The sequence below is a fragment of the Eurosta solidaginis genome, chromosome X, assembly GCF_040869045.1.
Source record: "Eurosta solidaginis isolate ZX-2024a chromosome X, ASM4086904v1, whole genome shotgun sequence".
Lineage (NCBI taxonomy): Eukaryota > Metazoa > Arthropoda > Insecta > Diptera > Tephritidae > Eurosta > Eurosta solidaginis.
This window is the reverse complement of record NC_090324.1, coordinates 58119408-58145105: the sequence shown is the minus strand read 5'-3', so window position 1 is coordinate 58145105 and position 25698 is coordinate 58119408. Positions and strand designations below refer to the sequence as shown.

Here is a 25698-nt window from a genome sequence, read left to right as displayed (position 1 = left end):
TCCAGTGTGGAAAACCATTTCGTACCAGAGAGCGAGTCCAGAGTGTCGTCAATTCTTGGCAATGGGTAGCTATCCTTTTTCGTAACGTCATTCAACTTCCGGTAGTCCACGCAAAACCTCATTTTTCCATCCTTTTTCTTTACAAGTACTACCGGTGAGCTCCAGGGACTAGCTGATGGTTCGATGACGCCGCTGTCGCTCATTTCTTGTATAATTTGACTCACAACTTCCCGCTTCGCCAGTGGAACACTACGTGGAGCTTGACGGATCGGCCTCGCATCTCCAGTGTCAATTTGATGTTTCACAACGTTGGTGCGGCCTGGTTTAGAACCATCCTGGTCAAATATGTTCGCGTACTTTAGGAGCAGTTGCTTTGCCTTACTCTGATATGCTTCCCCTAGCCCCTGCGTCCATGCCGTGATGTCATTTGAAAGATTAGTATTACTAGCTGAAACGTGTTCCTGGAGCTGTTCACAGTTAATAACTACTTCAGCCTCTTGGCATCTTCCCAAAATAGCTCCTTTAGTCAGTTTGAGTGGTGAATTGAACTCATTGAGTACTCTTACCGGAATACGTCCATCTTGTTTTGTCATAGCCAGGGTTTTTCCTACAAGTATGTTCAGTGCTGATTTGTTTGCTGCTTCGACAACCCACAATTTGTTTGTCCCACAATCTCCATCAACCTTTGCCCAGATGACTGCTTCGGATTTTGGTGGTATTCGCTGACTCTCTTCTACCAGCACTCGTTTACTGCTGTAGCCTCTCTCGTAGCCGAAATTAAGTGATACATCCATGTTCTTATATCGCATCGTCTTGCTTTGCATGTCGATCTTGATGCCCTGGTCGATTAAGAAGTCCACTCCAATTATGATTTCGTCAACAATCTCTGCCACTATAAAATTGTGTACTACCGTGGCGTTCCCAATTGCGACTTCACATGATACTTTTCCTAGAACCGTGCTGTCTTCTCCAGTGGCTGTACGCAATCTTGCTCCATGCAATGGTGTTATCTCCTTGTTGACTAAATCCGCTCGAATGATGGAATGAGATGCACCCGTATCTACAGTCAGTAAACGTTTCTTTCCATCCACATGTCCTCCGACCGTAAGATTGTTTGACCTTCTTCCAATTTGTGAGATAGAGATTATGGGGCATTCAATTGAGGGAGCCAGCTGTCGCCCCTTGCGGCTGACTCGCTTTAGTTTAACGATTGAGTGGACTTGGAGATTTGCTCATCTCCTTCAGCTCTGCGTTTACGGCCACCCACATTGTTGGAGCTATTGGAACCGGTGCTGCAATGTCGTGCAATATGACCTGGGTTGCCGCACTTGAAACATTTAATAACTCCGGCATTTTTCTGTTGTGATCCCTTCAGTGCTTCCAAAATTGTGTCTACCCATTCTGGCCTTTCTACTTCTACACGATGAGCCTTATATGCTGGTTTACTCAATAGGGCGGCAGTTTCCTGAGTCAATGCATGTGATACCGTTTCAGCAAATGTCAGTTTTGGGTTCGCGTATGTAACTCGCTTCGTTTCCACGTCTCGTATGCCATTTATAAAACTCTGGATTTTTACCCTCTCGGTGTATTCCACGGGTGCGTCCGCATTTGCGAGATGAGCCAACCTTTCAACATCTGAAGCAAACTCCTGCAATGTCTCATTTGCTTTTTGGTAGCGGTTTTGCAACTCAATTTGGAATATCTGTTTTCTATGCTCGCTTCCGTAACGTCGTTCTACAGCAGCCATCAATGCTTCATAGTTGTTCCGCTCTCCTTCGGGAATCGTCTGTAGGATTTCGGCTGCTGGCCCTTTCAATGCCACGAACAGAGCTGCAACTTTATCTTCCATATTCCAGTTGTTCACTGCTGCGGTCTTCTCAAACTGTAGCTTAAAGACCTGGAAAGGAACAGAACCGTCAAAGGATGGTGTTTTTACCTTTGGATTACTCGCTGAAACTGCTGGACGATTTAGTTGTAACTGCTCGATACGTCCTCTCAAAGCATCCACCTCGGCCTCGATTTTATCCTGTCGACCACTGAAGCCTTCATGAAACTGGGTTAGTTTTTCTTCCATATGCGCTTCCAGTTTAGATGATATACGGGCTTCCTGCTCTTCTAGTTGTGTGGAGATCTGAGATGATATCTGTGCTGAAATTTGTGCTGACATTTCCGAAATACGCGTTTCTTGTGCTTCAATCTTTGATGTTATACGTGTCTCTTGGGATTCCATCTGTGATGACATATACGTTTTCTGTTCTTCTAGTTGAGATGACATATACGTTTTCTGTTCTTCTAGTTGAGATGACATATACGTTTTCTGTTCTTCCATCTTGGATGTTAAACGTGTCTCCTGCGATTCCAGCTGAGATGCCACTGTCGATGTTTGAGCAGTTATTGCAGCCAATATCATGTTCAAGTCTGTGCTCGTAACTGTCTGCGATGTTTCGTTTTTCTCTTCCATTTTTGTTGTTGTTTCGTCCCCATCAGGATAAAAGACAAACTCGTCCACATCAATTCCTTGCGACTCCATTACCTCTCGTAGCCGTGCTTGAAGTTCGATCTTATTGCCAGTTGTATTTAATCCACGGTTTTCCAACTCCTTTTTCAGTTGCTGGATCTTCAATTCACTGAACTTTGCCATGTCCAAGTTGTATTCCCAATCTTCGGAATTTATTCAACAATTCCTCTTCTGACACCAATTGTAACGAATTTGCTTGCAAATCCTCTTATTTGCAATCCTCTGCTAAGTTCGAATCACTAAACTGTTGAATAAACAACTCCAATTTGTAATAATGCAAAGTGGCCTTTATTAAAGTACTTCACAATAACAAACTGTGCAACGTATAGCTTGCTTAATAACCACACTGATTGATAGCTCAATGAAGCTCTACTATTCAAAATAACACTGCTATTGCTCGCTAGATATCGCCTTAATCAAACTGCTTGACAACTCAAATCAAACTGAATTACTTCTTACTCGCTGGCGTCGCTTTTATAGTTTACGCTGCATACTTCTAGGCTCTTCGATTTCCAGAACTTACTAGTTGTTTCGGCTACAAAATCGCCAGCCACAACTACGTGCACAAATTATTGCTCACTCTTGTGACAACTCAGATAAGATATATGCATGTGTTTGTGCATTGCCGCTCCGCTGCTCGTATACGTACATATGTGTAGAGGCAATTATTTATTCGTTTATGTAGATACATAAAGATTGAATTATTGATGTGAATGTTTGTAGTTTACAGTCTCTCGCGCGCACATAGGCATATAAGTAAATGCATCTGTGTGTGACATCTCTCTGGGCTGCCTTATATATGTGTATACTTGATTTGATTATTAACGTAAATACTGCTTGGCATGGCCTTAGCATCGCCTTAGTGATGGGATAATTTAGTGATGCTAATATCCGTGACAATAAGTAAATTATGTCAATATTAAACTCATGCAACAAAATACAAAAATGAAAGAAAATTTTAATATATGCGTGGCTCCGCCCTTTTTCATTTAATTTGTCTAGAATACTTTTACTGCCATAAGTCGAACAAAAATTCACCAATCCTTGTGAAATTTGGTAATGCTTCTAATTGCTTCTATGACGATAACTGTTTTCTGTGCGGTTGAAGCCAGCCCAGTTCTTATACACAGTCGACCATCTATCCTTCCGCTCTGCCGTTGGCACAACAACTTGAGCAAAAATCGATATATCTTTACTAAACTTAGTTCACGTATTTATCTGAACTCACTTTATCTTAGTATTAAAAATGGGCGAAATTCGATTATGACCACGCCCACTTTTTCGATATCGAAAATTTCAAAAAATTAGAAAAATGCATAATTCTATACCAAATACGAAAGAAGCGATGAAATATTGCGATTGGATTAGTTTTTTGACGCAAAGTATAACTTTAGAAAAAACTTTGTAAAATGGGTACCATATTAAGTAGAAGAAAATGAAAAATTTCTGCAAGACGAAATCAAAAGCCCTTGGAATCGTGGCAGGAATACTGTTCGTGGTATTACCTATATAAATAAATTAGCGGTACCCGAAAACGCCTTCACATATAAAACTAAGGGCCACTCCCTATTAAAACCCTCATTAATACCTTTAATTTGATACCCATATCATACAAATACTTTCTATAGTCAGCCCTGGTCCACCTTTATAGCGATAACTCGAAAAGGCGTCCACCTATAGAACTAAGGCTCACTCCCTTTTAAAATACTCATTAACGCCTTTCATTTGAAACCCATATCGTAGAAACACACTCTAGAGTCACCCCTGGTCCACCTTTATGGTGATATCTCGAAAAGGCGTCCACGTATAGAACCAAGGCCCACTCTCTTTTAAAATACTCATTAACACCTTTCATTTGATACCCATATCAAACAAACACATTCTAGAGTCACTCCTGGTCCACCTTTATGGCGATATCCCTAAATGGCGTCCACCTATAGAATTATGGCCAACTCCCTTTTAAAATACTCTTTAATACCTTTCATTTGATAGACATGTCAAACAAACACTTTCCAGTGTTACCCTAGGTTCATTTTGCTACATGGTGATTTTCCCTTATTTTGTCTCCAAAGCTCTCAGCTGAGTATGTAATGTTCGGTTACACCCGAACTTAACCTTCCTTACTTGTTTCAAATGAACTCTTTTGGTACACATGAGGCAAGAGAAGGCAATTTCATGCCGATATACAAAATTCAAGGGCAGGTATACCACCTCATTGGATCATTATTTTCAGAATCGGACGTACTTGCTAAATACTTACAAATTTATTGTTGTTGTTTTTATTTTTATATTCGGCCTTTCAAAAGTTATATCAAGAAGAATTTCCGAGCTCTAGGCAACACATATATATTTGTAATAAAAATGCGATTAATTATACCATATGCGTTGTATTTATTTATTTTGTCGATATTTCGATTTCAATTAGAAATAATCTTCAGGGACTTGTGAACGTTCCTTGTTGTGACAAAATAAATAAATACAATATATATGGTATAATTAATCGCATTCTTATTACTAATATAGATGTGTGGCCTAGAGCTCGGAAATTCTTCTTACAATTTTATTTTATTTCTGAAGCTGACCAAACATGAATTCTTCGTTAAATGTGAAAGTTATTGAAAAGCTTCAAAATTTATTGCACATGTATAATTCATTAATTTCAAGCACATAGCATATTGCACATTTTGAGTTAGTTATACATGCGGACAAATTACCGGCTAATGATCACATAGGACGATATAATGCAACTTTAGTAAATGAAGTAGCCGTCCTTTTGATAGACGAGGCCAAGGGGCCTAGAGATACTGTATTGCACTGTCGCAATGGGCAACTCCAACGAGTCACTGAGCTACATAGAGCGTACGATCTTCTTCAATATCCGACCATGGTTGTAAGAGGAAAAGACGGATACTGTTTGAAGATGCCAAATTGTGATCAAACGAAATATATATCTTGCATGCAGTTCTATGCTCACCGGTTCATGATCAGAGATAACTGTTTAAATCACCTTCATTATTTTAAAAATTTATTGAATCAATACTCCGTGGACATGATGGCAAAGATGATTTCCGAAAGATTGAATTTCATACGCAGAAATCAGCAAAACTGCGTGCTGAAAAATATATACACTTACGTAATGCTATCAATGAAGATTCTAATATTAATGTTTCTACGATAGGCCAAAAAGTTATTCCATCGTCATTTACGGGCTCAGCGCGTTATATGTAGGAAATAAAATAATTTAAAAAAAATGTTTAAGTTAAACGGTTTTATTGAAAACTATACTTACATCATGTAATAATAATACTAAAAGCTAGAAAATAATTAGGCAGGTCCTAGGTACTAGTTATCACATTCCTCATCAATCTAGGGCGTTGATCAGACAATTAAATAAAAGCGTTGGGCGCGTGAAATTTCTAAAAGTGCGAGGCGTATCATAACCTTGTTAAGGTTCAGTTGGTCTTACTTATGGCTATCAATAGAAATTTTACGCGTCACACGCTTTTATTTAATTGTCTGATCAACGCCCTAGATTGACGAGGAGTGTGATGACTAGTACCTAGGACCTACCTAATTATTTTCTAGCTTTTAGTATTATTATTACTTCATGTAAGTATTGTTTTCAATAAAACCGTTTAACTAAAAAATTTATTAAATTATTTTATTTTCAAGTTTTTAGTCTTTATTTAATTGCCTATTATTTACCATTCTATTTAGTTCATTTAGTGACTCATTAGCCGTGTTTTTAACACGCGTATATCCGTTTACGCTTAAACTTTATATGCACTGCTAAGCGGCAAACTTTAAATACACCTCTGAAATTCCTACTAAATTTCAATACGCATTATACTCAGATGTAACTGAAATATGTGTCTTTGTTTTATCCTCTACACTAATTCTATGTATTTTATGTGTGTCCACAATTCATCGCAACTGATTCAGTATATGTAATACCCTATGACCATCAGAGCGTTGTGCCTCCGCTTTTCGATACACCCTGTTGCTGTAGCTAGTTGTTTAACCACAGCCGCTAGATGGGTTTCCTAAGCATTATCTAAGCGAGGATAGGCGTTTTTTTTTCACGCGCAAACGAAACGTATACGCGTGTAAAAAAAAAACACGGTTATTATTACAAGGACTCTTTCCTGACAATTTGTTACAATCAAAGTCCTCAATACATAATCCTTCCAAAGATTTTACTCGACTCTGCGCCACGTATTCTTGTCCCTCCTCCAACTCCAAAATATTTTGATGTCACTTCTACCGGACTGTATGTAAAATTTGTTCCAAATATGAGCCAAATCGGACATCATAGGTCGCTTTCTATTCATGTATGTATTATGTTTTCCCAATATGGACCAAATCGGACCACAAATACGATTTTTTTGAATACCTCGATCTCTGCGCCACCTAGCGCCGATTTTTAATAGGTCGCTTTCTATTCTTGTATGTATTATGTGTTCCAAATATGAGCCAAATCGGACAACAAATACGATTTTTGTGAATATCTCGATCCTTGCGCCACCTAGCGGCGATTGTTTTCATAGGTCGCTTTCTATTCTTGTATATATTATGTATTCCAAATGTGAGCCAAATCGGACCACAAATACGTATTTTGTGAATATCTCGATCCTTGCGCCACCTATCGGCGATTTTTTTCTTATTATTGCATTGTCATCGGGTTCTGAACTATATTCCAAGTTTCAAGCTTGTAGCTTATCGGGAAGTTTCTTAAATTTTAATTACAAAATTCGTTCACAATGGCCGGCCGTGCAGCCTGTCAAGTCAATCTAAATAAAACCGTTTAAAAAACACAAGACGCGATGAAATTTGCACGTCAATATGGACGCCCTAATTTATTTATAACATTCACATCTAATCCTCAATGGCAAGAAATAACTAAAGAGCTTTTTGATTCACAAAATTCATATAATCGGCATGATATTGTAGCTAGAGTTTTTCATTTAAAAATAAGAAAGCTAATGTTTATTTTAACCAACAAATGCATATTTGGAGAAGTTCCCCATGCATGGAAGATGATGTTTGAAGAGATTTCCCCGCAATTATAGCGCTGAGACGCAGCCTGGCGAAGATGGCTACCCAACATACCGTAAATGGTGTCCTGAAAACGGAGGTAATACTGTCGACCTTGATGTACGTGGAACTATGACCAGGATAAACAATAGATGGGTTGTTCCTTATTGCCCTTTTCTCCTGCGATGTTTTTCGGCACATATTTGCGTTGAAACTGTCACATACATTTGCAAATATGTTAATAAGGGCACAGATCAAGCTACATTTTCTTCTCAAAATAGAGATTTAAAAATATCTCAACGGTCGGTATATAAGCCCTTCAGAGTCTTTCTGGTGTTTTTTGTTTATTTTGCCATCCATAAGGGATATCCAACTGTTGTACACTTACCAGTGCATTTAGAGAATGGGCAACGAGAGTACTTCTCGCAAGATAATGTACACAGAGTTCTGGAAAACCCCCGTAAAGCTACGTTGATGGCATTTTTTGAACTATGCGCAACTGATTCTTTTGCGAAAACACTTTTCTATCCTGAAGTGCCGTCTTTTTATACGTGGAGCAATAATAAATTTTCCAGAAGTAAGAGCGGAATATCTTTTGAAGGTAACCCAGGGATTAAAAAGGATCCGGCGCTTGGGAGAGTTTACAATGTACACCCCCAATCAAACGGAATGTTTTTATATACGTTTATTGCTTCACAATATTAGAGGTCCTACCCCTTTGAAAGCTTGAGGACTGTAAATGGTGTAGTTTTACCAACTTTTCAAGCCGCTTGCAGAGAACTACAACTTTTGGAAAACGACGACCATTGGAAAAATGCCATAGCTGAGGCAGCTCTTTTGCATTCGCCGCCAAAGCTACATATAAGAGTTATTTTCCATTTTAATAGTTTTTTGTCAGCTGTCTAATGCTGAGTTATTATGGAACACGTTCAAGGATAACTTCTGTAAAGACTTCCTTTTCAATGAACGCAGACGGCGTAACGATCCCGATCTACAAATTTCTGAAGATCTAATAAATCAAGGTTTGGAGAAATTTTACAACTATTATGATAATGATTGAATAAGTAGTTAACATTTCTTTTAAGGTTTGATTGACATCGAGGGCAAATTAATAGGCCTTTGCGAAAAAGATTTATCCAGTTTTGGGTTGCCTTCTCCAATTCGTGATATTGAAGGACCGGAATGTCCTTTTGATACAATCCTGAGCCGCCCATTTGATTTAATTATTTAAATGACTACCTTCGAACTCATATATCGAAAATGGTTTCAGATCAGCAGCTGACATATGATAAAGTCGTTGACAGCATTGAAAACAAAAGAGGTCAAGCATTTTTCTCAGATGCCCCTGGTGGTTGTGGAAAAACCTTTTTACTTAATTTTCTTCTCGCATATACCAGATGTGAAGGTCACGTGGCGCTGGCTGTAGCATCATCGGGAAATGCAGCGACTCTTTTGTCTGGTGGCCGAACAGGCCAATCCACTTTTAAATTACCCTTAAACGTATCCCTCCAAGAAGAAAAGATTTGTTCCATTCGAAAGAACGGGTGACTGGCTAAAATAATACAAAAGGCAATTCTTATAGTGTGGGTTGAGTGTACAATGACTAACCGAGCACATATTGAGGAAGATCGTACATTAAAAGACCTAAGATCAAACGAAAAACCCTTTGGTAGGATAAAAATCCTATTTGCAGGGGATTTTCGTCAGAATTTGCCAGCAGAGGCGAAAGGAACTCGAGCTGATATTGTTTAATCGTTCTTCAAATCATCGTTATTATGAATTTACCTCGGAAAATAGTGTCTGCGAACAAACATGAGAGCGCATCTTAACGGAACTATAAGTACATTTCCACAGAATTTATTAGATATTGGAGATTGTAAAATGTTCACTGAGAACGACTACTTTATAGTAGATTCAAAACTTGGGAATGTGGTACATAACGTGAGCGAATTAATATCAGAAGTTTACCCAAATATTTAAGAGCTATCCAGTAAGCCATATACTTAGCTATGCGAGCGGGCTATCATTTCACCGAGGAATAAGACTCTAGACGAAATAAATAACATAATTCTAGATAGAGTTTCTGGCGAAGTTAAAGAGTATTGTATATCAAATGACACTGTTCTTAATAATGAAGATGCCGTACACTATCCAATTGAATTTTTAAATTCGCTTTATCCCTCTGGCATACCGCCCCATAATTTTAAGTTAAAAAACGATATTCCAATAATTTTGCTGCGTAACCTCAATCCAACAACTCTATGTAATGGAACGAGATCACAAATAAAACGAATGCATAACAATATCCTCGAGGCAATAATCCTCACGGACCCTGCGGCCGGAGAGATATCTTTGATACCCCGCATACCTATGATTCCAACGGATATGGCTTTCCAATATAAACGGTTACAATTTCCTGTGAAGGTGATAATAAAACTGAGAATGCAGTGTTTAGGCCACAGGCTTAAATATATCTCCCCCCTCCCCCCCTCGTAACATAACTTTCTTTGGTTATTTTCTTTCGTTACTACCACCCACATATTCTTGTGATCACTATACACACAGGCATGTGTGAGTGGTAGTACGTATGTATCCTAGATTTTTACCGCTGTGAGCCCGCGGTACGGCAACTTTGTTGCCGGGAAACCCAACGAAGGAGCTGTATCGTGGGTTCATCGGCTCATGTAGCAAAGAGTCTCGCTCTCTTTTAATACAGCAGCCAGCAAAGGAACACGTAATCGCCCGTTCACGTAAGTTCAACTTTTCAAAATTATTATCACACATATATCATTTTCCACAACATTTGTTAAACCTTTTCTTAACACTTGTTGTATTTTTATAAATAAAAGCACTTTGTGAATTCTTTTTATTAATACGAAATCTTTTTGGTGTTTTTATTTTCTTCCCCCTTTTTTCGCCTTAACTATTATTTAACAAATACGTTGGTGCGTGCCGTTGCCACCACGCATTTGTTCATGGTCCTTACCGCGCCGGTAAAGAGAACCAGTCACACAATTACAGTCCACTCAACTCTCTAGGCCTTAAAGCAAGGAAGCATACCAAACTCGTGAGAATACATAGGAAAAACCAAAAATTTCAACAACAAATATCAGCAATTGTCCATGGTGATACAATTTTCTTGGTGATACCAGCGATTTTATATTCGAAACAACAACAACTGATACATTTTTGGTGGTACCTTTTGGAAACATCTAACAACAATATTTAAATCACATTCGATTATCCGGATCAACACTTTGATAAAAGGTACGTGGTTTAAAAATATTCCGTGCTAGGTAGGGTTTTCTTTTAATTTCACTTTTACTAAAATTTCAAAATAAAATTAAAAATTACAAAGTGGCTCTTTATATTAAACAGTGCAAGTGATTTTTTGTTCGTGAAGTGAGAAGTCTTATTTTGTGCAAAAATAGGACAAAAGGCGCTTAACGCAGTTATTTAAAGTTTGTGCAACACGCCTTGTGACTATCCGGAACAATCCCTCACCAGCGGTAAGATTTTCCGGACACAGCTCAAGGTAGCACAACACTGCTCTAAAAGGTTAACATAACCTCAAACACCGCTTCGCGCCACTTTTCTATTTTTCATTTGCAGGATTTATTTGAAAAAATTCATTTAATCCACAGCACAAAAATTCCATTTGTTAAGGTTACTTATTCAGAAACCTGTAAATTTAATTTAGGCGCACATTTAATCAAATAAAATTTTTTCTCACATACAAATCACTTGCACTTATTTACACGGGCAATACGTTTGCAATTTAGTTTGTTGCTATAGCACAAAGTGCACTTAACGTAATACACACATATGGTTGTTGTTGTTTGGGTGGCCAATAGCCTTATTCCTGGCACAATTATATAAAAAAAAAAAAAAAAAAACTGAAGAATTATTATTCTCACTGGCGGCAATATACAAATCAGTTTTGACTGATCTAATTTGGTTATATGAAAGTTCACATTCCTTGGTTAAATTACCAAAAAGTCCATAACAAGCGTACATATATTTTTTTCTTCTTCCACTGACACCATTTTTGCACTAGCCATTACTTATTGGCTTAGACAATTCAGTAGCAATTCTGCATTAGCACTTTCCTTAACATTTACGTGGGTGCGCGCCGTTGCCACCACGAAATTGTACTTATCCCACTTGGAACATAAGCCTCTGTACAGTCCTTTTCACGTTAGCCATAACTTATCGGCTTACACAATCAATTGGTAAATTTGTGAATACATACGCATACACCAAATACTTTCACTTGTCACATTATCACTTCTATGTTCTGTCCTTTGTCGACATTTTTCACTCACTACTCTCTGCAAAGGCAATTTCTGTATAAACTTTTGGGTTTTTATTTTTATCCACAATGGAGACCTATACACGCCAAGCAGATGCAGTGACGGACTATGAAAATGACTTCAACGACATGTCACCTTCACAACACAGTAAACACTCCCTAATATACCAAAGGGATGAGTTAAAAACTCTGTGGGAAGCTACGAAGGTGACATGCGAAAAGCTCTTAGGTTCATCAGAGCTTGATTCAAAGGACTTATCGGCTATCAAGAACAAGCATAAAATGTGCTATTTCAGCTTCCTAAAGTGTCAGGCGGCAATAGCTGAGCTTTTGGAAAATTTTGAAAAGAAAGATAAGAAAGTAGATGTCTCAGATAATATGGAATATCATGTGCGCCTGCCAGCATGTGATACGGATATTTTCAAAGGTGGTTATATTTCATGGCCGCCTTTTAGGGACATGTTCACTGCCATATATATTAATAATAGTAAACTCCATGCAGTGCAAAAACTATACTATTTAAGGCAAAAAACTCAAGGGGAGGCCAAAGAGATAGTGGAACGGTGTTCCTTAACAACAGACGGTTTCGATACAGCGTGGAAAAATTTATGTGACCGATACGAAAACAAACGTTTCTTGGTCAATGCCAAATTAAAAATTCTTTTTAGTTTAAAAGCAGTTGAGAGCGAATGCGGTAGCTCCATTAAAAAACTGCAACGTGAAATAAACAATTGTATCTCAGCGCTTCAATGTCACAAGATTGACATATCAAACTGGGATGCAATTCTAACGTATTTGAGCTCCACAAAACTGCCAGAAACCACACTGGCTCTATGGGAACAAACCATAGAAAATAAAACAGAAATTTCAAAATGGGCAGATATGGATAAATTCTTATCCAGCAGATTCCAAACGTTGGAAACTGTCGTAGATATAAGAGGGGATACGGTTTCAAAACCCTCTAAGCCACATGCTTCTCGTTCCTCGGCAGATACATCGTCGAAACGATTAGGGTCCTACCAGGCAAGTGCAACAGTAGCCAAACCTACGTGTAAGATGTACAAAAGTCCTGCACATCGAATTTCAAAGTGTGAAAAGTTCTTACGTTTAACACCCAATAAACGGTTTGAACAAATTAAGAGCAGCCGTGGGTGTATAAACTGCCTTTCTGCTGGCCATTCGGTGACAAAGTGCACCAGTCAAATGAACTGTGCCACATGTCATTTAAGACATCATACGCTGCTTCATATTTCGAATCAGCCAAAACCAACAAATACTCCTGACACTATCGGAGCATCTACCTCACGGGAAGCTCAAATACGACGCAATGCTGAAAGAGAAAACGCTCCGATTAATAATGTGAACTCATGTTTCGCAAACACAAATAAAGGGGTATTACTAGGGACAGCTCAGGTCAATATTCATTTTAATGGTGTTGACTATTCGGCGAGAGCCCTAATAGACTCGGGATCGGAATGTTCATTCATTACCGAGAAACTAAAGCGCAGAATTAATCTGCCATCCAAACACCTGCATGCCCAAGTTTCGGGCATCAATAATACAATGTCTGCACAAGTAAAAGAAGCATGCAACATACAACTGCGGTCACCAACCGACCCATTAATCAATATCAATACGATCATGCTGGTTTTACCACAACTGACAGGGAATCTTCCAACTTGCCAAATAAACGCAATGACTAGGCAAGCATTCCCTGACTTAGTACTGGCTGACAAACGATTCTTTGTCAATGAGCCAGTTGATCTAATTCTGGGCGGAGACATATACCCCCAAATTATGTTAGGCGGCATTAAGAAAAATGTGCTAAACACATTAATAGCACAGGAAACGGTGTTCGGCTGGATTTTGACAGGCCGTACCGATGCGGTTGATTCAAATAAAACCTTAGTTTCATATTTCAATGAGTTCACTTTAGATAAACAATTGGCGGCTTTCTGGGAGATAGAGGAAATTCCAAAGAAGAGGAGCATCAATAAAGATGATACTTACTGCGAGGAGCTCTACAAATCCACAACAGTTCGGAACAACGATGGCAAATACGTAGTCTCCTTACCCTTTAGGAAAGAATTTAGCCTAGGCTCCTCATTAAGAAGTGCGTGTTCTCAATTTTATCGCAACGAGACACGACTTGCGAAAAACCCAGTCCTTCAAACGGAATACAATAGAGTTGTATCCGAATATGAAACTTTAGGGCTCATGAAACAAATAGGCAATATTTCGCCAGACTCAAATGACTGTTACTTCCTACCTCACCATGCTGTTATAAAGGAGGGAAGTACAACGACAAAAGTCAGAGTCGTATTTAATGCATCTTGTCCTACCACTAATGGCAAAAGTCTAAATGATGCCTTATATCCAGGTCCGATTCTTCAATCCGACCTGACAGTTCTTATACTACGTTGGCGGCTGTTCAAATACGTTTTGAACAGCGACATAGAAAAAATGTATCGCCAAATATGGGTAAATGAAGACCAAACAAAATATCAGCGAATCATATTTCGCAAATGCCCCAAAAACCCAATTAACATTTATGAATTGAAAACGGTAACCTTTGGGGTTAATTGTGCTCCGTATCTTGCGATTCGGATACTAAACCAACTGGCTGATTACGTGGAGACATCGCATCCAATGGCGGCAGATATCCTGCGGAATTGCATGTACGTTGATGACGTACTCGCCGGTGGACACAACATCGAAATTGCAATCAAGGCAAGGGACGAAATATCATTGGCATTGCAATCGGCAGGTTTCCCATTGCGAAAATGGACGTCCAACTGCAAGAAAATCCTACAGGGTATACCGAAGCAACACCTATTAAGCGAGGATTTTCTTGAGTTTGAAGACACCAGCATGGTAAAAGCACTCGGTATCAGGTGGAACGCCCATTTCGACTACTTTTACTTCACAGCGAAACCCTTTGACAATAACCACGCCGTAACAAAAAGGTCAATACTTTCTGCGATCGCAAAACTTTTCGACCCTCTTGGCTGGCTGGCACCAGTCGTAATTGTAGCCAAAATAATAATGTAAAATATTTGGTTAGAAGGGACAGGCTGGGATGAAGATGTGTCTGAAACTACTCTACATCGGTGGCAATCATTCATGACGGACTACGAAAAGATCAACGATATACGCATACCGCGATGGGTTCACTACAGATTGAAGGACAATGTCGAAATACATGGATTCAGCGATGCCTCGGAAAAAGCATATGCCGCCACTGTTTTCCTGAGGGTACAAACAAAGGATCAAGTCTTCACCAACCTGTTGATGGCCAAAACGAGAGTAGCCCCGGTCAAAATCATATCATTGCCACGACTGGAACTCTGCGGCGCAGTCCTACTTGCAGAAATTATAGAGTCGGCCATAGAAAATATGCAACTTTCAAACATTAAAGTAACCCTTTGGACAGATTCGACTATAGTACTGGCATGGATCCGAAAACCACCATGTTCGTGGTCAACGTTTGTGGCACATCGAATAACGAAAATCATCGACAAAGTTGGAGACAAGGTATGGCGGCATGTAGACTCTGCGTCAAACCCTGCAGATTTGGCGAGCAGAGGCCTCCTCGCTTCGGATCTAATCGACAATTCTTTGTGGTGGCAGGGACCTTCTTGGTTACAAGAAGACAACGAAAATTGGCCAACACAAGAAGAAGATTACAATACGAATATGGAGGAAAAGAGGGTGAAAGTTCATACAACTTCGGTCAAAAATAACTTTGATATTCTAGATAGGTTTTCCGGTTTACCAAGGGCTTTGCGGGTTATATCCTATATTCTTCGGTTTTTCCAGAATACGCACCCAAAAACTAAAGCCTCCTTCAAAAGGGATTCTCATTCGATCGCTCCTGACGAAATAGAAAAAACAACACGAAGATTGATAACAATATGCCAGAGGCAACATTATCAAGAAGAGTACGCAAACTTGAAGTCAGGAGATCTAATAAATGGGAAGAGTGAGATTTTACCCCTGAACCCATATATAGATGAAGAAGGCATCATTCGAACTGGGGGGCGGACTGGGGCATCGAAAGACATGTCCCATAATGAAAGTCATCCCATTATTATTCCTTATACTTGCAGGTTATCCAGACTTATAATCCAATCCTCTCATGAGACCACCCTGCATGGAGGGAACCAGCTGATGCTACGTCATATCCGCACTCAGTACTGGATCCCACGCGTTAAAGTCATGATAAGGTCGGTTATCCACAACTGTAAAGTCTGCACTATTTACAGGAAGCGGACACAAACGCAACTTATGGGGATCCTTCCGAAAGAGCGCACCACCTTTACTAGGGCCTTCACTAACACTGGGGTAGATTTCGCGGGACCATTTGATATAAAATCCTACCGAAGGAGGGGATGTCGAATTTCAAAAGGATACGTTTGCCTGTTCGTCTGCTTTTCGACGAAAGCCATCCATCTGGAAGCGACAAACGACCTTAGTACCGGGTCCTTCCTAGCTGCCTTCGCCAGATTTGTATCCAGACGAGGCTGTCCGAAAAACGTTTACTCCGACAATGGTACTAACTTTGTCGGAGCTTCGCGATCGTTACGATCTGAGTTTAAGGCATTTCTGCGTGAAGCAAGGGACGGAACATTGAATAAATATAGCCATCACACTTTAGAATGGCATTTTATACCGCCAAGCGCTCCTCACATGGGAGGTTTGTGGGAAGCGGGGGTAAAAAGTTTTAAGACACACTTTAAAAAGATCGCGTCCGACCATAAATATACTTTAGAAGAGTTTACAACCCTCTTATGTCGAATTGAGGCCTGCCTCAACTCGAGACCTCTAAGTCCCTCATCTAACGACCCTTCCGACCTGGAGCCGCTTACTCCAGGCCATTTTCTCGTAGGCGGGCATCTGTTAGCTCCACCTGAACTCGATTGTAGTGAAAACCCTGCCTCAATTGTAAACCGATGGCAAAAGATGAAAGCCCTTCATCAAACCTTTTGCAAAGGATGGAAATCGGAATATCTCACCGAGATCCAGAAACGGTATAAATGGCAACATCCACAATCCAACTTAAAACCCGGGGACCTAGTCGTCATCAAGGAGGATAACCTACAACCGAACGAGTGGAAAATGGGGAGAGTCGTCAACACACACCCAGGTTCCGATAACCGTGTACGTGTTGTTGACGTTCATACAATGAAGGGACAAATTACGAGACCAATCGCGAAATTGGGACTACTTCCGCCCAACGACAAGGAAAATGAACTTTAATAGTCCATATCCCTTTATTCCAAATAACCCAGCTCTCGTTCATCCCGGACGAGGCCAACACACCGATAACCCTGCTCTCATTCCCCTGAACAAGGCCAACATACCCTAACGCAGACTCACTATCTGCCCCAGAATACAATTGAATTAGCAATCACACCCCAAACATCAATTGCCATATGAACCACACATTCAAACTTAAAAGTATTTTCGAATATAAAATTAAGGTACACGTCGTAAAGGTTTAAAAGTGCAAATAAATGTTTAACAAGCCGGCCCAATAAAACCGCACGGCGTTCCTTGCCCTAACCCAAATAAGCATGCGTTGCGACAATGTAAAGCATGTGTGCAAAAGTCGAATCTAAATGTCACGCAGAACAAAAATTGGAAATCGAGTTAGGTTTTCACGCAGCAAATTCAACTTGGGTTGCTCTCATATAACTTGTATGTACATGAGACATTTTTTGACAGAAAATTACTTGCGTGCGTTTATATTGGGTTGGCTGTAAGAAACACAAGGTGGTGTTCTGAATAGCAATCCGGCCTGTTCTGGATTCCGACTCGCTTTGAAAGGTCAGGCGGGGTTGATTCCGAGTCGATTTCTTTTTGGTGTTCTCAGTTCCGATTTAAACAAATCTATTCGAAGCTGATTTCGTATCGTTTTCATATCGAGTCGATAATAAAGCGAAACAGCTGTTTTTATTTATTTTGGTTTTAGTTAAATTAAAATTGTGCAAAAATTTGAATAAAATGCCAGCACCAATGGTTTTCGGAAATGCAGAGGCAACAACACAATTGCAATTTTGCATAAAAAACGCTAAAGAATCGATCGATCGAAATTGAGAACACGTCGGCTTGCTTTCGACCGGAATCGCTTTGCTTGGGTGGGACAATTCTTGATAGGAGTTTTCAAATTGAGATTTATTATACTAAATAAACAAATAGTCCAGCAAAACGTTGTAATAAATCTTCCCAATAAAATGAATAATTTAATAAAACTTATTTGTGGGGAAAATAATGTAATGATCTGTGCTTAATGGGCTAAATACTTTCGATTCCGGAGAACAGGTCCGAATAACTTAAATCCCAATTTGAATATCCTAATATTTTCCACATAAGACAATTAAAAGCGGAACATTAAACCAAAATAAAGTGACTAGCACAAAAGGGTATTAACTCAGATTTCTGCACACTATCCTTTATGTGCATTGCATTCCAACCAAAGAAATTTCGCAAACTATTTGGAACATACTAAAACCGGGAGACTTGGGTGTTGAAGTATTAAGCATCAAAATCAACATTGCAGACGCTATTTTATAGTTAAGTAAATAAAATGCATTTTCAAACCCTACTCATACGTACATCTATCTTCAACTTAAGTATGCTTTGGGAATCATTTCAAGAGAGTAGCTAAACCCCTGGAGCCTACTAAAGAATTTGGCATCGCTGACTTCGTTTATTCTTTCAGTAAATCGGGAATAAAGAATTTTTGAAAAGAAGAAAAACTGCATCCATCTCGGGTAACTTAACAACTTGAGGTCAATTTGAAGCATGCCCGACTTGGGCCATTTTATTTAAATTCATGGTTCTTTTCTAATTTTTGGAAAAAAGTTATGCGTAGAGAGCATGTAAAAGGCAAGAAATCAACAAATTAATCTGGCTCAGGATCTTTGCAACGAGATGATGGCGTATCTGACCAACATTATGGCTCATTACCGCGAGAGATTTCGAATCGTAGTTTACTACTACTCACCTGAACGATATCCATATAATAGCGTCCCTCTTCAACCGCTCCTTGTATTTCATAATGCAGCGCTGCAGCTTCTGACGTTGGTACGTTGCCATCGTCGGGCAATAGCGAAAGAGTTGTATGAGTTAGCCATGTTGATTGCACAATCTTCCCTCAGAAAAAAAGAATATAATTATATTAATAAGCCTTCAGTACCTCCAAGATGTAATTTTATACACACCTACGCTTCCTTTGTGTGATATCCACCGGCAAATGTAGGACAGACTTGGCTCTATCGACACCCGCTACCTCCGGTTCTAGCGCGCGTTGTCTTGGTCGGCACTTAGATATAAGAATGTTTAGCAGCACAACTTGCAACAGCACCTTATCAATTGTCAATGGTTATGAGCGTTTTGCCGGTATAGCAAGCCGTTTTTAAGTGCCCAAAGTTTCGCCTTCGTATGACGTATGCCAAAGCGGTGGCATATAGAAAAGTGGTGAAAGATCGCTTGGCGATAGAAAGCTGACGATTAAGTTATTGAGTTCGGTTGAGCAATCTAAATTCAGTCGTGGAACTTGTTTTCGACAGCGCTCCATTATGTGCAAGATTTTGGATTAAAATAGAAACCAAATTGCTCTTTAGAACGTAAACACTTCCAGTTACCTCATTTTACTTCCTTTATATTAGGCCCATTCCAAGTTGTCAAGTTTCATCACAAAATTTTGCATTAGTTCTACTTAATTATATTTTTGTATCTTTAACCTAATACAAACTGTCAGCATGAGTTCAAAATTGCCGGTGTAATAAAAAAGGTTAGCAAATCTTACAACATTACAAATCAAGAGGAATCTGGATTCCAAGACGATGATGAAACTTTAGCAAATATCATGACCGCTGAAGAATACCTCCAACAATATATGTACAAAGGCTCGAGTATGAACAGCTGATTTTTTTTTTTTTTTGGATATGGTGAACTCTGATGGTTTGCTAGTTTGCGCAAAGGGTTTGCACTACGATAGCGTACTTACCAATATATTAAAAGTGTACAGCGATCCAGGCAATTTAGTGCTTGTAATGAATTGTTCAGATTGGGAGGAGCATTATTATAAATCTAAATTGGAACAGAAATATGTACATGAAGTAGCGTACACAGTTACGGACAGAGAACGCGTTTACTTGGAAGACGGCATTCAATTCATAGGCACACGATTTCTAGGGGTTGATCTTTTAAAGCGTCGTTCACCCAGTGAGCTAATAACGGGCATCGTTGTGCTACGCGCACACACCATTATTGAATCCTGTCAAGAAGCATTTGCTTTGCGTCTCGTATCGTATGAGTAATAAAACTGGTTTTATAAAGCATTTTCCAACAGCGCCGAAGCTTTCACAAGTGGATTTAGTCATATTGAGTGCACTATGCGTAATCTGTTTGTAAAACAATTAGTTATTTGAACGCGTTTTCATGCTATTGTACAACAATCACTGAAGCCTCATGAGGCACAAACTATTGAGTTGTTCCCATGACGCTAATACAAACACATCTGCTTAATATAATGAATTGTTAGTGCGTGAAATTAAGCGTATAAACAGACCGGAAGATTTGGAAGAGATCACAGTAGAGAATTGTATAACAAAAAATTTCATAATATACAGCAAGCGCAACTGGATTGTATTTGGCATCAATTGAATTCGCAGACTACATTGGTAGTAGCTGATTTGAAAATTTTACGCAATCTTATGATTTCCAATACATATCATGATGCAGGGGCCGCGTATGCACTAACCAAACGTTATCACACTACAGAGTATGCGCTGCGTAATTCGGGTTGGACGTTTTTAGATTCAGCTGAGCAAATATTCAATTTAACCAGAGAGCGCGTTTACAATGCACAAGGTGAGTTTGAACATGAATCCTATCCCAAACGGAAATTTTAGCTGAAATGCTCAAAGTTGAAATACCGGGCGATATGAAACGTTCACGTCCCGACTGCGTAAGTGCCACACAAAGTCGTAATACTTTGTCATGATACACGTACCTGCCTTCAATTGCGTCTATTTCTCACACAAGGTGGTGAACGCTTTCTCTTATTTGCTGCAAGGCAGCATGAGATACCAATCGTTAAACTAGCTGATTGCTATAAGTTAGGCAAATGGTAAATGCACTAACGCAATTTGAGAAAACTCTCAGCGGCAAAAACACAAGCACACAAAAGAGGAATAGCACTCAACCAAATGCGAAAGAGAATGACGTTCTAAAGAATGAAGCTTCGGACTCAGAACAAAGCACCCCTATGGATGAGCTGACGCAGCTGTTGACTGATGCTAATGGTGATGAAGATCTTGCAGCAAAATATTTTCAAGAAAGTTATATGTTAACTATTACACAATTAAGTGATGCTGACGAAACTTTAACTTATGCTGGCGCCGATGCAAATGCAAGCGGGGCTACGGAGACCTCTATTATGGATACCTCGGTTTCGAGCCATTTCCACAGCTAGAACACCTGGATATAACTGCGGCTGTGGCGGCACGTAAACAACCACTAATCTGCATACAAACATTCAAACCAGAACGAGAGGGTGCTATGTCACTCGATCGCATACTCGATGAAATACAACCACAGTATGTTATAATGTATCATTGTAATGTGGCTGCAATAAGACAATTGGAAAGATGGGAAGCGCGTCAACGGCGCGCTCCGAAAGATCGGACGCATGTATCCTTCCCCTTAAATGCGCACACCGTAGAACAACAATCGTATTTGACTAGCTGGCGACGTGAGAAGCAAGCATTTAGAATGATTATTAAAACGAAGTGTGTAATGGTTATACCAGAGTACCAAGATGGCAAAACAGATGAAGCTTTCATGTTGTATAGAACCTATGCAGAAACTGAAGGCGTGGACGCGGCTAATGCGGTTAGTCGTGAAGCAGGCGGTCAAGTGAGCCTCATACCCTTTGTTTCAGCCAAATTATCGTAGATATACGTGAATTCCGTTCTGATTTGCCATGTTTAATACATAAACGAGGCATGGAGGTGCAACAAGTTACTATCACGATTGGCGACTATATACTCACACAGATATTTGTGTTGAACGTAAACCAATCTCCGACTTAATTGGTTCACTAAATCCCGGACGCTTATACAATCAATGTGCACAAATGCAACGTTATTCTGCCAAACCAATATAAAGCAAAAACATATTTTCTTGGGAGTAATATAAAGCCAACATATTTTCGTGTCGAATTGAATGGCACAAATAATCCCAATATGCTATATATAATTCGAAAAGGCCGTTTATACATATTTCCATGAAGCGAAAATCTGGAAAGAAAAGAAGAAACTCAATTAATTAATAAAAATATAACCAAGTCTATGAATGTACTCACCGCCGCGTCTTAAATGAATGACATTTTTTTCATTCAGGAAATGGAAGAGCGACATCTGCTAGTCAAAATCTCTACACTCCATTTCTGACTGTCAATGCAATGTGTTACCGACATTATGCCTTACGCGTTGCTACACGCAACACATGTAGCGTATTACATATCTCGATCAATCATTCATTTGGTCGAGATTTAAAATACTTAATTCCACGAATCTCAACATTATCGACAATACACGTCAAAAATAATGTTGAATGGTGGAAGTGATACTCTGTAATACCTTTTCAGCCTGGTTTCTAACCGTTCCGTGTGGTGGCAGGCCACTTGTTGTGAAAACAAAGTTCACCACAATTCAAAAATAACTTGTTAGGACTACTACGGCGACATCTACCGACATAAAATAAATTATAAAATGTACTAAAGGCGCTAAAGCAACAGCCACATCGCATGGATGCGTGCGAAATTTGTTTTTTCTTCCTTTCTATGCGCGCATAAGTATTTACTTATGGCCTTTAATTTTTTATTTCAATTAAATTTTATTTCAATAAAATTTTTTTTTTCTTTTGCGAAAATATATTAGAGATAATTTTTTTGTTTACGCCACCCAAACAACATTCCGCCAACCTCAATTTGGGCATGATCAATGATACCAATATTCTTTCAGATCATGACCCGTTACCAAACCTTATTGGCCAAGTCAGAGGGAGGCGCAAAACGTTTCGACGTTGCTTGCCAGCTCTGCGGCAGGGATCATAGCCTTAGGATCTGTGCCGAATATCGAAAAAAATCCCCCGAAGAGAGGTTGCGGGCAGTACTTCTGCATAAGTATTGTCCAAAATGTCTGTCGCCCTTTCACCGCGTGGACAAATGTAACAGCAAGTATCGCTGCAAGAAGTGCCAAGAGAAGCACCACACCACGCTTCATTTAGATGAGCGTCGAGCAGTATGCGACGAGACGACCACAAACGGCGAAGACAACACATCCGACGACGCGTTGTCAATGAACCTCTCGGGACCGGCTAAATCCTGGGCTCAGCAGGTGGAAGAAGAAGAGCGGAAAAATAGCATGCGAAAGCGGAAATGAGGTCGTCAACGAGCAGAAATGGAATGCGCAGTTTCCGACCGCTGTTGCAGCACGAACGAAGTGCGGAGGAAGAGAAAAAAGCTCGAAACCAACAAAATAATTGGCGGCACCGTGCGGCCGGACCCCATCGAAACTCAGCTAAATCGTCCAAACTCGCAAGGCAGCAACGGCGAAACAAATCGACGCCATACTCTCTTGAAGCCCAAAATACAATATAACTAACGCGCGATACGCCGGAAGGCTTCCGGACAGGGCGGCTGCTCCAGGCTACACCATCGCCCATCATGCGGCCTTTCGTGCCCATTGCGCCGACGGCCATCGTACGAATCGAATCGCGCGGGCATTTACACCTGGTTCGGGCCATTATTGATCCCTGCGCCACCAGCATGACCGTCGATGCGGAGCTGGTACGCGACTTACAATTGGAGCGCCAAGAGCATGGACAATGCACCCTCATACTGCGCGGCAAATTCGGAGCGTCGACGCGCATAACAACCCAAGCAGCCGTCGTCGAAAGCCATTTCCGTTTGAGTCCACTGTCCAATGTGGACCCCAAGATTGCCGCGCCCTTTGAGTTCATGCGGCTGGCCGATCCGCAATTCTAGCGCTCATCACCGATACGGCTTACACTCGGCGCTGACATTTACGCCGAAATGATGGTGAGCGGTACACCGGCATCGACAGTTGGCGGTCTCCTAACTCAACCGACCGTGTTCGGGCTGGTGGTCTCGGGAGCCTGCCAAAAATAAATATCCGACTTTCACGCCTCACACATGCGCCATCTTATATATATTTAAGTAAATATGCACGGAATTTAAAACCACGTACGTATATCTAATAACTTCTTTTCTTTTTCCACAGGAGAGCGAGACGTGAGGTCAACTATCTGGCGTGCAGTGCTTGCAGTCCGCATCTGCACTGCCTTCTCTCGTTACAGCGCCTTACTGGACGTGCAATCACGTGGCATCCCTTTTTTTAATTTTTTTTTTTGTTGCTTACGGCAAGGGGCCCGGTATGTTTAGGCCACAGGCCTAAATATATCTCCCCCCCTCGTAACATAACTTTCTTTGGTTATTTTCTTTCGTTACTACCACCCACATATTCTTGTGATCACTATACACACAGGCATGTGTGAGTGGTAGTACGTATGTATCCTAGATTTTTACCGCTGTGAGCCCGCGGTACGGCAATTTTGTTGCCGGGAAACCCAACGAAGGAGCTGTATCGTGGGTTTATCGGCTCATGTAGCAAAGAGTCTCGCTCTCTTTTAATCCAGCAGCCAGCAAAGGAACACGTAATCGCCCGTTCACGTAAGTTCAACTTTTCAAAATTATTATCACATATATATCATTTTCCACAACATTTGTTAAACCTTTTCTTAACACTTGTTGTATTTATATAAATAAAAGCACTTTGTGAATTCTTTTTATTAATACGAAATCTTTTTGGTGTTTTTATTTTCTTCCCCCTTTTTTCGCCTTAACTATTATTTAACAAATACGTGGGTGCGCGCCGTTGCCACCACGCATTTGTTCAGCAGTGTATTCGGAAGTACTTTAAGTAATAGAATTAAATAAATACCACATATATATTTAGAGTAATTCCTTTTCTAATATCAATAACATATCTCACGTATAATTTGTTATTATATTTGTACAATAAACATCCGTTTTGCGAGCAACGTCACACACGGGCTTCAGGTATATGTATATAAACCATCTGAGGTTACCCTTGTCCACATCTTTCATATCTCCCAAACCAACTAAGGTAAAAAAATCAAAAATACCTTGCATTAATATCTTCGTCAATGCCTATAGTTTGGTACTCATATCGTATGAACACATTATAGAATTATTCTGGTCCACATTTTTGTCGATATCTCGCAAATTAATTTGGATATTGAAATTAAATCAACTCTACATTAAAACCCTCGTCGATACCTATCGTTTGGTACCCATATCGCATGACAACATTTTAGGGTTACCCGGGTCCAGATTTTGGTCGATATCTCAAAAACCTTTCTAAATCGTTGCAGTTTTTTAGCCCGTAACCATGTCGAGCCACCACCAAATCTATGCTCAAAATTTCATCTCCATTACATACTCAGTTGAGAGCCATGGAGACAAAATATGGGAAAATCACCATGTAAGAAAATGAACCTAGGTTAACCCTTGAATGTGTTGTTTGTACGATATGGGTATCAAATGAAAGGTGTTAATGAATATTTTAAAAGGGCGTGGGCCTTAGTTCTATAGGTGGACGCCTTTACGAGATATTGCCATAAAGGTGGACCAGGAGTGACTCTAGAAATTGTTGGTACGATATGGGTATCAAATGAAAGGTGTTAATGAGTATTTTAAAAGGGAGTGGGCCTTAGT

General features: G+C 39.9%; 1 protein-coding gene and 1 pseudogene across 2 annotated transcripts in view; one reads left to right on the top strand and one right to left on the bottom strand.

Moving 5' to 3' along the window:
• LOC137235468 (uncharacterized) overlaps positions 1–25698 on the bottom strand; it is a 718941-nt gene that overhangs the window by 544626 nt on the left and 148617 nt on the right. The window lies entirely within an intron of this gene.
• LOC137234955 (DNA repair endonuclease XPF-like) lies at positions 9365–22041 on the top strand (annotated as a pseudogene).